Consider the following 9498-nt stretch of genomic DNA (forward strand, 5'->3'; position numbering starts at 1 on the left):
CTCCGGCTCCTCTCTTGGCCCCTTTGCCGCAAAACTTTTGGGGTTTGCAGCCTAGAGGTGGGGAGATTTGGGAGATTTCTGGATTGGAGAGAAGCAGCCGAAGAGGCGCTCCGGGGAGATGGGGTTCGCCTGCCCCGCCTGGGACGCGAGGGTTAAAAAAAAGCAATAAGATAGGAGGGTAAAAAAAGCAATCGAGAGTCTGCTGGAGGGCCGGTCTCCGATTTGAGCAATAGCTCTGGCCCCTGCTCAGTGGGCGCCGTTTGCTCCTCGGAGAGCTAAGGTGTGTTTTGTGTCCTTAGCTTTTCACGTGTCCGAGTTGGAAGTTCATCCAAAAGTGTGAAATAGTTAGCATGTTCCTTGTTACATAACGGCCGCCCCTGGAGTTTTCCACATGTTCAAACTCCACAGCTGCCCTTTCTCAGGTTTATTCTTGGTCTACCGTGCTTTTAAAGGGGAAACCCATTATGCATGCTCTGTTGCATGCTTTAAAGTGGACCCTCCCTCATATTGCCCATGCCACAAAGGCTAAACAGGCAATTTTTATATTTGCTCCTAAGGGACCCAAAAATGCCTGGTGCGTTTAAGATTACGGACAGGTCTGGAAAAAGGCCATTGCCAGGAAGAAATGGGTAGACATCTACTTTTTTGGGACATATTTTTTAAAAGGTAAAATAATGGGCAAAGTTCTGTGTAGAGGACGGTTGACTTAGGGCTGTGCACACAAAGAATGGAGCTAGCTCCGTGGACAAAGGCAACCAGAGTGTAGCTGTGCAGAGCTGTGAGGAAGGAGGCATCGCTGCTGTTTCCTTGGTGACAGTGACTGAAGCTTAGTGCCCAGAAAGCAAAGTCAAAGGGGCCAAAATGGCCCTGGCCAGGGTGGCTCAGTTGGTTGGAGTGTGGTCCCATGCACCAAAAGGTGGAGGGTTCAATTCCGGTCAGGGCACATACCCAGGTTTTGGGTTCGATCCCCAGTCAGGCATGTGCAGGAGGCAACAGATCAATGTTTCTCACACACTGATGTTTTTATTTTTCTCTCTCTCTCCCTCCCATCCTCTCTAATAATCTATATACATAAAAGACTAATATGCAAAGTGTCCCCTTGGGAGTTCAATGGCTCACTATGATGTGATCTGACCACCAGGGGGTGGTGGCACAGAACGAAGGAAGGCCCTGGTCGACAGCAGGAAGGTGGCCCTGATCGCAGGCCAGGCCTAGGGACCCTACCCGTGTACAAATTTTGTGCACCAGGCCTCTAGTAGTAGTAGTAGTAGTAGTAGTAGTAATAATAATGATAATGATTAATAATAAAAAGCAAGAAAACCTATCAATAGAAATTTTTTGTAAATGGCAAAAATGTTAGAGTTCATACTGCAGTCAAGTAAAGAGAAGGGGCACAGATCTAACCACAGACTCACTCCAGTTTTACTCCAGTTTTTCTGGGCAATAACAAGAAATGTGGTAGGCAGTTGGAGAGACATGTGCAGAGAGAGGCCGATGGGCCAAGTACAGAAGGCCACCAGGGTGGAAAGCCCTGGGTGACTAGCAAAGGGCACTTGTAGGGTGGGGCCTGGTCCCAAGGGTGACCTTTTCTCCCCTAGCATATAGATGGCCATGCCGTTTGGACTCCCTGACCTTTCCTCCCTAGAGATAACATCTAGGCCTCAGCTGTATTTCAGCTCCAGACCCAGAAAAGCAGCAAAACCAGGCAAGTGACCCCATGGCTGCCCTCAGGACCAGCTGCATTGACTAATGACCCCGTGCCCTGGTGCTGACCAATCAGTGGAGACCTAGACCCTGAAAAGACACACCTGGAAAGCTGCTGAACATTCTATTGCAATCTTCCCCTGGGACCTCCCCTAAAAGCTCCACCCTCAAAACCCTTAGGACCCAGTGCACTCTGCCTTCGGAAAGAACCCCACCCCTAAGGCTTTCTCTTCCCCCTCCCCCTGAACTCCTGGGGGTGCCTTACCATTACCTTCCTCACTCCCAAGCTCCAAGGGCCCTTCCTTTACCTCTATAACTTGTTTCCTAAGCCCATTTCTTCGACAGATTACTTCTTCTGTCTCTGAGATTGTCCAAATAAATGTTCTCTTGTAGTTTGAGTCTTGGGTCTGAATTCTTTTCTAGCCAGAACTCAAGTACGGAGGTTGCTGAACCTAGGTCAGGGGTGGGCAAGCTTTTTGACTCGAGGGCCACAATGGGTTCTTAAACTGGACCGGAGGGCCGGAACAAAAGCATGGATGGAGTGTTTGTGTGAACTAATATAAATTCAAAGTAAACATCATTACATAAAAGGGTACGGTCTTTTTTTTTTTTAGTTTTATTCATTTCAAATGGGCCGGATCCGGCCCAAGGGCCGTAGTTTGCCCACGGCTGACCTAGGTCCTGCCTGACCCCACCCGTCTAACACCTGATGCCCTTCCACCATCCACAATAGAAAGGTGCTATGTCTCATAAGAAAAGTTGTTGGCATCCTCTTTTCTTATTCTTGCCACAACTCTAGGTCTCTTTTGTTCCTCCCTAGAGACATACACACACAAAAGACATATTTTAAAATATTCTGTGACGAACTATGTGAATAACTGATTCACTTGGTTATGTATTTGTCACCCAGTCAAGGCATTTGTCAAATGGCTACCATGTGCCGGATGCTGGTGGACAATGATGAACAAGACCATGTCTTTGCTGCTAACAAGCTCATCGTCTTGAGGAGAGAGAGAGAGCCCCACCTAGGAAGACGTCTCTTACCACATGGTAAGTGCTACAGGAGGACAGAAAATAATGACAGCTGTTTTTTATTGAGTGCTTTCTCAATGGGGGAGTCAGAATAGTGCAATATATAATCCCCCAACAACTCAGGAAGGGAGAAAATGTTATCATTCTCACTTTGTAGAAGAGAAAACTGGGCTGAGAGATGCTAAATTTGTAACCGCACAGAAACCTTATTCTCTTTAATCTGGCCTTTTATTTTGATTTTTTCTCTTTGACTCAAACTGGCCTCACCCAGCTCCCTGACTCACCCACCTCCCTCTCCCTTGCTTAGTCATTAAGCCTCAGGACAGTGAGGTTACGGTCAGCCTCCAGTAGTCTTAGAAACAAGGACCTGGGTCTATTGACTACAGAGACAGAGTTTCAGTCAAACTAAAGACAATATCTTGGCCTCAGTTGTGTTTTAGCTCTGAAACCAGGAAATCGGAATGATGCCACAGAATAAATCCTTGTGAAATTGGACAGAGCAACTCCATGGCTGACACCAGGACCATATGCAATGATCAATTACTCCCTACCCTAGCACCAACCAATCAATAGAGACCACCACCCTAACTCCTTTAGTCAACATAATTAACTATTTTTTCCCTATATAGTACATCCCTGGAAGCCCGGTCTTTGAGCATGAGTTATCTGTGACTGGGCTTGGTGCCATCCCTTAATAAATCCTTACTTTCTTGTCTGCAAATTCCTGTTCGTGTCTTATTGGGCTTTGTGATGCAGCAAATGGACCCTTTTAGTCCTCTTTAGTCCTGTAATAATGGCTTGTTCAAGGTCAAGGATAAGAGTGTGTCTTTATGTTGGGGCTTAGGAAACCCTTAGGATTGACTAAAGAAATAAGTGTGAATATCATCAGCATCTCCTAGAACAGTGATCACCAAGGTTTTCTGCTCCTCAGAATTGCCTACAATCCTTAAATATGATTCCCTGCTTAAAATTATGTTAAAATTCTGAGTCAGAGAAGTTTCAATCTCGGGGGCACCGATGAAGCTGTATTTCTAATAAACACCCTGACTGATTCTGATGCCGCTAGTCCATGGACTGGTATTTGAGGACTTTTCTAGAAGACAGGAGAGTGAATAAATTAGAGCAATCAGGATAAAAGTAAATATTTAGCTAGAGATAAATCTAAGGAAATAAATGCAGTAAGAGGCAGGAAAAAGACCTCTTGGGCGGGGGGAGGAAAATTTAGACACAGTCCTTACACACTTCACAAAACTGAACTCAACATGGATCACAGATCCAGAACTAAAAAAAAAAAAATCCTATATAGAAATCCTAGAAGATAACAGAGGAGAAAAATCTAGGTGACCTTGGGTTTGTTGATAACTTTTTTTAAAAAATTATTTATTTATTTTAAAATCCTCACCTGAGGATGTTTTTATTGATTTTTAGTAGAGAGAGAGAGGGAGAGAGAGAGAGAGAGAATGGGATGACCCCCACAACTGATCCCTACCGGGCAAGGCTACAAAGAACTCTTAAAACTCTACAATAAGGAAACAACCAATCTGATTAAATAATGGGTCAAAGATCTTAACAGACACCTTATCAAAAAATATGGCAAATAAGCACATGAAAAGATGCTCCTATGTCATCAGGAAAATGCAAATTAAAACAACATTGAGCCCTGGCCCATGTGGCTCAGTTGGTTGAGCCTTGTTCCACGCACCAAGAGGTCTCCAGTTTGATTACTGGTCAGGGCACATGTAGAGGCAGGGAGAATATGGGAAATCTTTGTACCTTCTGCTTAATTTTGCTGTGAACCTAAAACTGCTCTAACAATTAAAGCCGCAGTTCTCAACCTGTGGGTCACGACCCCTTTGGGGGTCGAACGACCCTTTCACAGGGGTTGCCTAAGACCATCGGAAAACAAATATATAATTACATATTTTTTTGTGATTAATCACTATACTTTAATTATGTTCAATTTGTAACAATGAAATTGGGGGTCACCACAACATGAGGAACTGTATTAAAGGGTCTCGGCATTAGGAAGGTTGAGAACCACTGAATTAAGGTCTAATAACACAATTGACACAAATAAAAAAGAAGACCTATAGAAAGAACACAAGAAAGAGCAATATAAAAAGTATGAGAGGAACTGGGGGAGAATCAGGAACCAAATGTGTAGGTCTTTGTAGTGTCAAATGCTAAAAGAAAAAAAAGGATTGAGAATTATCTTCTGCATTTAATCATTGTGAGAGCATTGACCACTTGTCTTAGACAACAGAGAAAGCAAGCCTTAAATTGACTTGCAGAAAGAATTCACAGACTTGTGTTGTTTAGTTAATAAAGTCTAAAACTAGTGCATAAGATAAAAACAATGAAATGATGACAAACAGCAGCAGGATGGTGAGGAGAACAGCAATAGTTGATTCTGCGTCATGAATGAATGGTTGGAAGTTGGTTTCACTACTGTTCTGCTTCTAAGAATCCCTAGCCTGGGAGCATGGGATAAGTCTGTCGTGGTCTCCATGATGATGCTGTCCTTTCCCTGCCTGCACATGTCATAATCGCTTTCCTCTGACACTGAAAGTAGTTTTGTCAGGTGAACATACACAGGGACTTGGTGCTTTAGGACATCTTACCATTTTTTATTCTTTCCACCCATTCTAATTCTGAATTTGCAGTTATGTTCCAGGCACCTTGCCTCAAAGAAGCAACACAGAGAAGGGCTGGGTTTAAATTAAGTGACTCCTCGCAGCATTTTAGATCTGGTATTTCTGTGTTGGATGGGTTATTTTTTCTCATGGGTGTGGAGAAAAAGTGTGCCCACACACTGCAATTTAGAGACAAGGAGAAAAAAAAATCTTCCATTTTCAAAACCACATAATTCCCAAGTGTCTCTCATGTAAATTTTTAACTCCTATGGATAGAACTTAAGGTCTTTAACTAATGAGATCCTCATTACTCACTTATCCCTCGTCATTACTTCCTCCGATCATTTGCTGGAATAAGCCTGGTTTCAACGTTCCATTCTGATGTGCCCACATGCACATTTCTGCTTGTGCTCAAACTACTCAAACTACAGTTCTTTCCAGATAAGTAAACCTATTCAGAGAAGCTCACGGTGTCCCCAGCCTTAGCCTTTGCTACTCTCCCAAAGGGACATCTTTCTTCGAGTACATTATAACAATTCTGTGCTCAAAACTTTCTTCCAAGAAGAAGAAAAGAAAATAAACTTTGCCCAGCCGTGGGTCAGTGATTGAACGTTGACCTATGAACCAGTAGGTCATGGTTTAATTCTCGGTCAGGGCACATGCCCGGGTTGCGGGCTCATCCCCAGTGGGGGGCATGCAGGAGGCAGTCAATCAATGATTCTCTCTCATCATTGATGTTTCTATCTCTCCCTCTCCCTCTCCCTTCTTCTCTGAAATCAATAAAATATTGAAAAAACAAAAGGAAAGAAAATTAGCCTCACCTGGTTCTAATTACTACAAGCAGGAACTTTCCTTCTTTCATGTTCTCTTAGTCTAGATTACTCAACATCACTAAGGTGATTCTACCTGCCGATTAAGTGACGTTCACCAGTGATCAATAAATTAATTGTTAATGTTTTCTTTATTTTTTTAAAGCGCAGTTACTATTGACTTAATAGTTGTTTTTTGTTGAATGACAATTAGAAATTTCATAGAGATTTAGATAATATGAAAATGATTTTTAAAATGGAATTTACTTGGGGGAGGAGCTAGCATTTAACAAACATTTTCCAGGAGCAAACAAAGAATGGACAGGCACCAATTAGTCTACCAGCATAGAATCATAACAACAGAAATGTGGAGAGAACTTAGATGCAATCTCTAACTCCATGCCCTTCTTACATAACCCCACCCCTCATTTCAGAGTTAAGGATGATAAGGCCAAAATGGGGAAATGACTTACTCAAGATCACACAGCAAGATAAGAAAAGAGCAGGCCTGGAATGAACACTAGCTATGTCTTTCCCATGCAGTCCCCAGGTTAGATCTCTCTACATTGTCTCGGAATGGATTTGCCATCTCATATAGAACTTGACCCAAGTTATAATTGATCCTCCCTGTCCCCCCAGAGATCCCTTGCCAAGTACAGCTACACTTACTAAATGCCCTTAATTCTGGAGGGAGTGAGGAGAGTAAGAACGCTCCGTTGGGCTGCAGGGAGTTCTGCCATCGAACTCAACAACTTGGATCTGGGGTGCTATCGCCTGGATGAGAGGATGCTGAAAGATTTGCGATTCTGTGATTCTTCCATTGGGTCACTGCTCCTCAGAACACTCCTAAAGATAGTGATGATATTAAACATGAACATTTATTAAGTACTATATGCCTGGCACTGTGCACAGCACTTACAGGCATTATCTAAAAAACAACTTTGTGAGGTGGTGCTATTGATTATCTTACAGATGAGAACAAAGGCTTCGAAAAGCTCAGTCCCTGACCCAGGAGGTGGTGCTACTGATTATCTTACAGATTAGAACAAAGGCTTCGAAAAGCTCAGTCCCTGACCCAGGACTAGGCATCTATAAAATAACTGAGCCAGATTTAAACCCAGGTTTGTCTGATTTCCACTGAGGTATCAGAAAATATGGACTCCCATGAAATGTTTCTTTCCTTTCTAGGAAGAAGAAAAAGCCACCCTGAATGTTGGCAGTTGATCTCTATAATGGCAATGTCATACTCGTTTGTTTGACACTTGATGTTTTGACAATCTCTCCACATGCATTTTCTCTTTGGATCTCTGCAACAACCCAGTGAGGAAGCCTGGGAAAGGTGAGATGATGCATGTTTTAATAACCCTATCTATGACTGACAGATATCGCTAAGTACTTGATAAACTCCAGATGCCAAATCAAGAATCTCATTTCTGCATGATCAATATTCAGTTGTTCTGAGTGACCAGCTGGGTATAAAGCAGCCTGGGGATACGGGAAGCCGGTTTTGGGAGTCTGGCTGGCTGCGACTGGATCATATGTCTCTGTCTGGGTTTAAAGGTGACTCAGACTTGGTAACCTGCCCACATTGACAGTTAGTGATCCCAAACCACCAGGGATCATACCGTGATCTCCTGGTTCAGAGGTCAACGCTCAACCACTGAGCCACTCCAGCCGGGTTTGATCTGCCTTTCTTTAAACTTCAAATCCCTTTCCCCTGTTTTTAGAACATCTGTTCCTAGATGCACCACTCAAAATCAATAAAATTTGATTTTTAAAAAAATATATTTTATTGATTTTTTACAGAGAGGAAGGGAGAGGGACAGAGAGTTAGAAACATCGATGAGAGAGAAACATCGATCAGCTGCCTCCTGCACACTCCCCACTGGGGATGTGCCCGAAACCAAGGTACATGCCCTTGACTGGAATCGAACCCGGGAACCTTGAGTCCGTAGGCCGATGCTCTATCCACTGAGCCAAACTGGTCAGGGCAATAAAATTTGATTTTAAAAATTTTAAATTAAAATCAAGTCTAAACTGAACTGATATCATCACTTCTCCACAACACTCCCCTCAATTTCTCCACTTTTCCCCCCTCCCGCCTTCTCTTCCATCCTTTCTGTCTTCCATTAGCCAATATGAAATAAGCACCTACTATAGACCAGCCACTGTGGTAATGGTTGGAGACATAATTGTGTGCAATCATAGGTAATGTCTCAACCTGGGGAGATGTAGGTGGGGGAGACAGACACCGATCAGACACAGCGAACATGTGTACCAAGGGAGGTATTCAAAAGGTGCTTATCTAGTTGAGACCAGGGAAGGCTTCTCTCAGGGAGTGGCACTTAAGCTGAAATATAAAGGAACTAGGAGGCCCGAGCTGGTTTTGCTCAGTGGGTAGAGCGTCTTCCTGTGGACTGAAGGGTCCCCGGTTTGATTCCCATCAAGGGCACATGCCCAGGTTGTGGGCTCGATCCCCAGTCGGGGGTGTTCAGGAAGCAGCCTATCAATGATTCTCTCTCATCATTGATGTTTCTATCTGTCTCCCTCTCCCTTCCTCCCTGAAATCAATAAAAATATTTTAAAAAGTAAATAAACTAGGAGGACATAGGTGGAAAAAACAGTCTATGAAAAGGGAACATTATGTGAAAGACCTGGTGACAAGTACTAGAGAACCCGAGTAGGTGAGTGGGGCTGTAGCACAAAGGTGGGGAGGGAGAATGACGGGGACTTTGGAATATAACCTTCAACGGCTTCCAGCAGCTTTTAGAATAAAAACAGAATATACAGTAGTTTCCACTTATCCACAACCTTTTCCCCCATATTTTCAGCTACCCTCAGTCCACTGTGGCCTGAAAATAGTAAATGGAAAATCCCAGAAATAAACAATTCGTACGTTTTATATTGTGTGCTGTTCTGAGTAATGTGGTGAAATCTCTCAGGATGTGAATCATCCCCTTGTCCAGCGTATCCACACTGTATACACAACCCACCTGTTTGTTAGCCACTTCATAGCCACCGGGGGTATCAGATCAACTGTCTCAGGATGGCAGTGCTGTGTCCAAGCAACTCTTATTTTACTTAATAATGGCCCCAAAGTGCAAGAGTCTCGATGCTAGCGATTCAGATATGCCAAAGAGAAGCCGTAAAGTGCTCCCTGTAAGTGAAAAGGTATGTCTGTATAGGAAAAAGCATAGTATATATACAAGGTGTCCCTCCAAAATTGTGTACACACTTTAACAGCTCAGTTTTGAAAAAGAAATGTAGTTTAATAACATTGCCTTTATAATTATTCAAAGTGTGTGTATACATTTTTGGGA

At 43.2% G+C, this 9498-nt stretch overlaps 1 long non-coding RNA gene across 2 annotated transcripts in view; it reads left to right on the forward strand.

Moving 5' to 3' along the window:
• The first annotated feature begins 2376 nt into the window (after window positions 1–2376).
• The window catches only part of LOC102241601, a 9051-nt gene continuing 1929 nt past the window's right edge, over window positions 2377–9498 (forward strand). The window contains exons 1-3 of one of the 2 annotated variants that reach the window (XR_001361094.1): window positions 2377–2441; window positions 2615–2754; window positions 7367–7517. This is a non-coding gene — a long non-coding RNA (uncharacterized LOC102241601). Of the gene's footprint in view, window positions 2755–7366; window positions 7518–9498 lie in introns of both variants that reach the window. The other variant, XR_313282.2, reaches the window with a different exon arrangement.

This window comes from Myotis brandtii, unplaced genomic scaffold, assembly GCF_000412655.1.
Source record: "Myotis brandtii unplaced genomic scaffold, ASM41265v1 scaffold146, whole genome shotgun sequence".
NCBI lineage: Eukaryota > Metazoa > Chordata > Mammalia > Chiroptera > Vespertilionidae > Myotis > Myotis brandtii.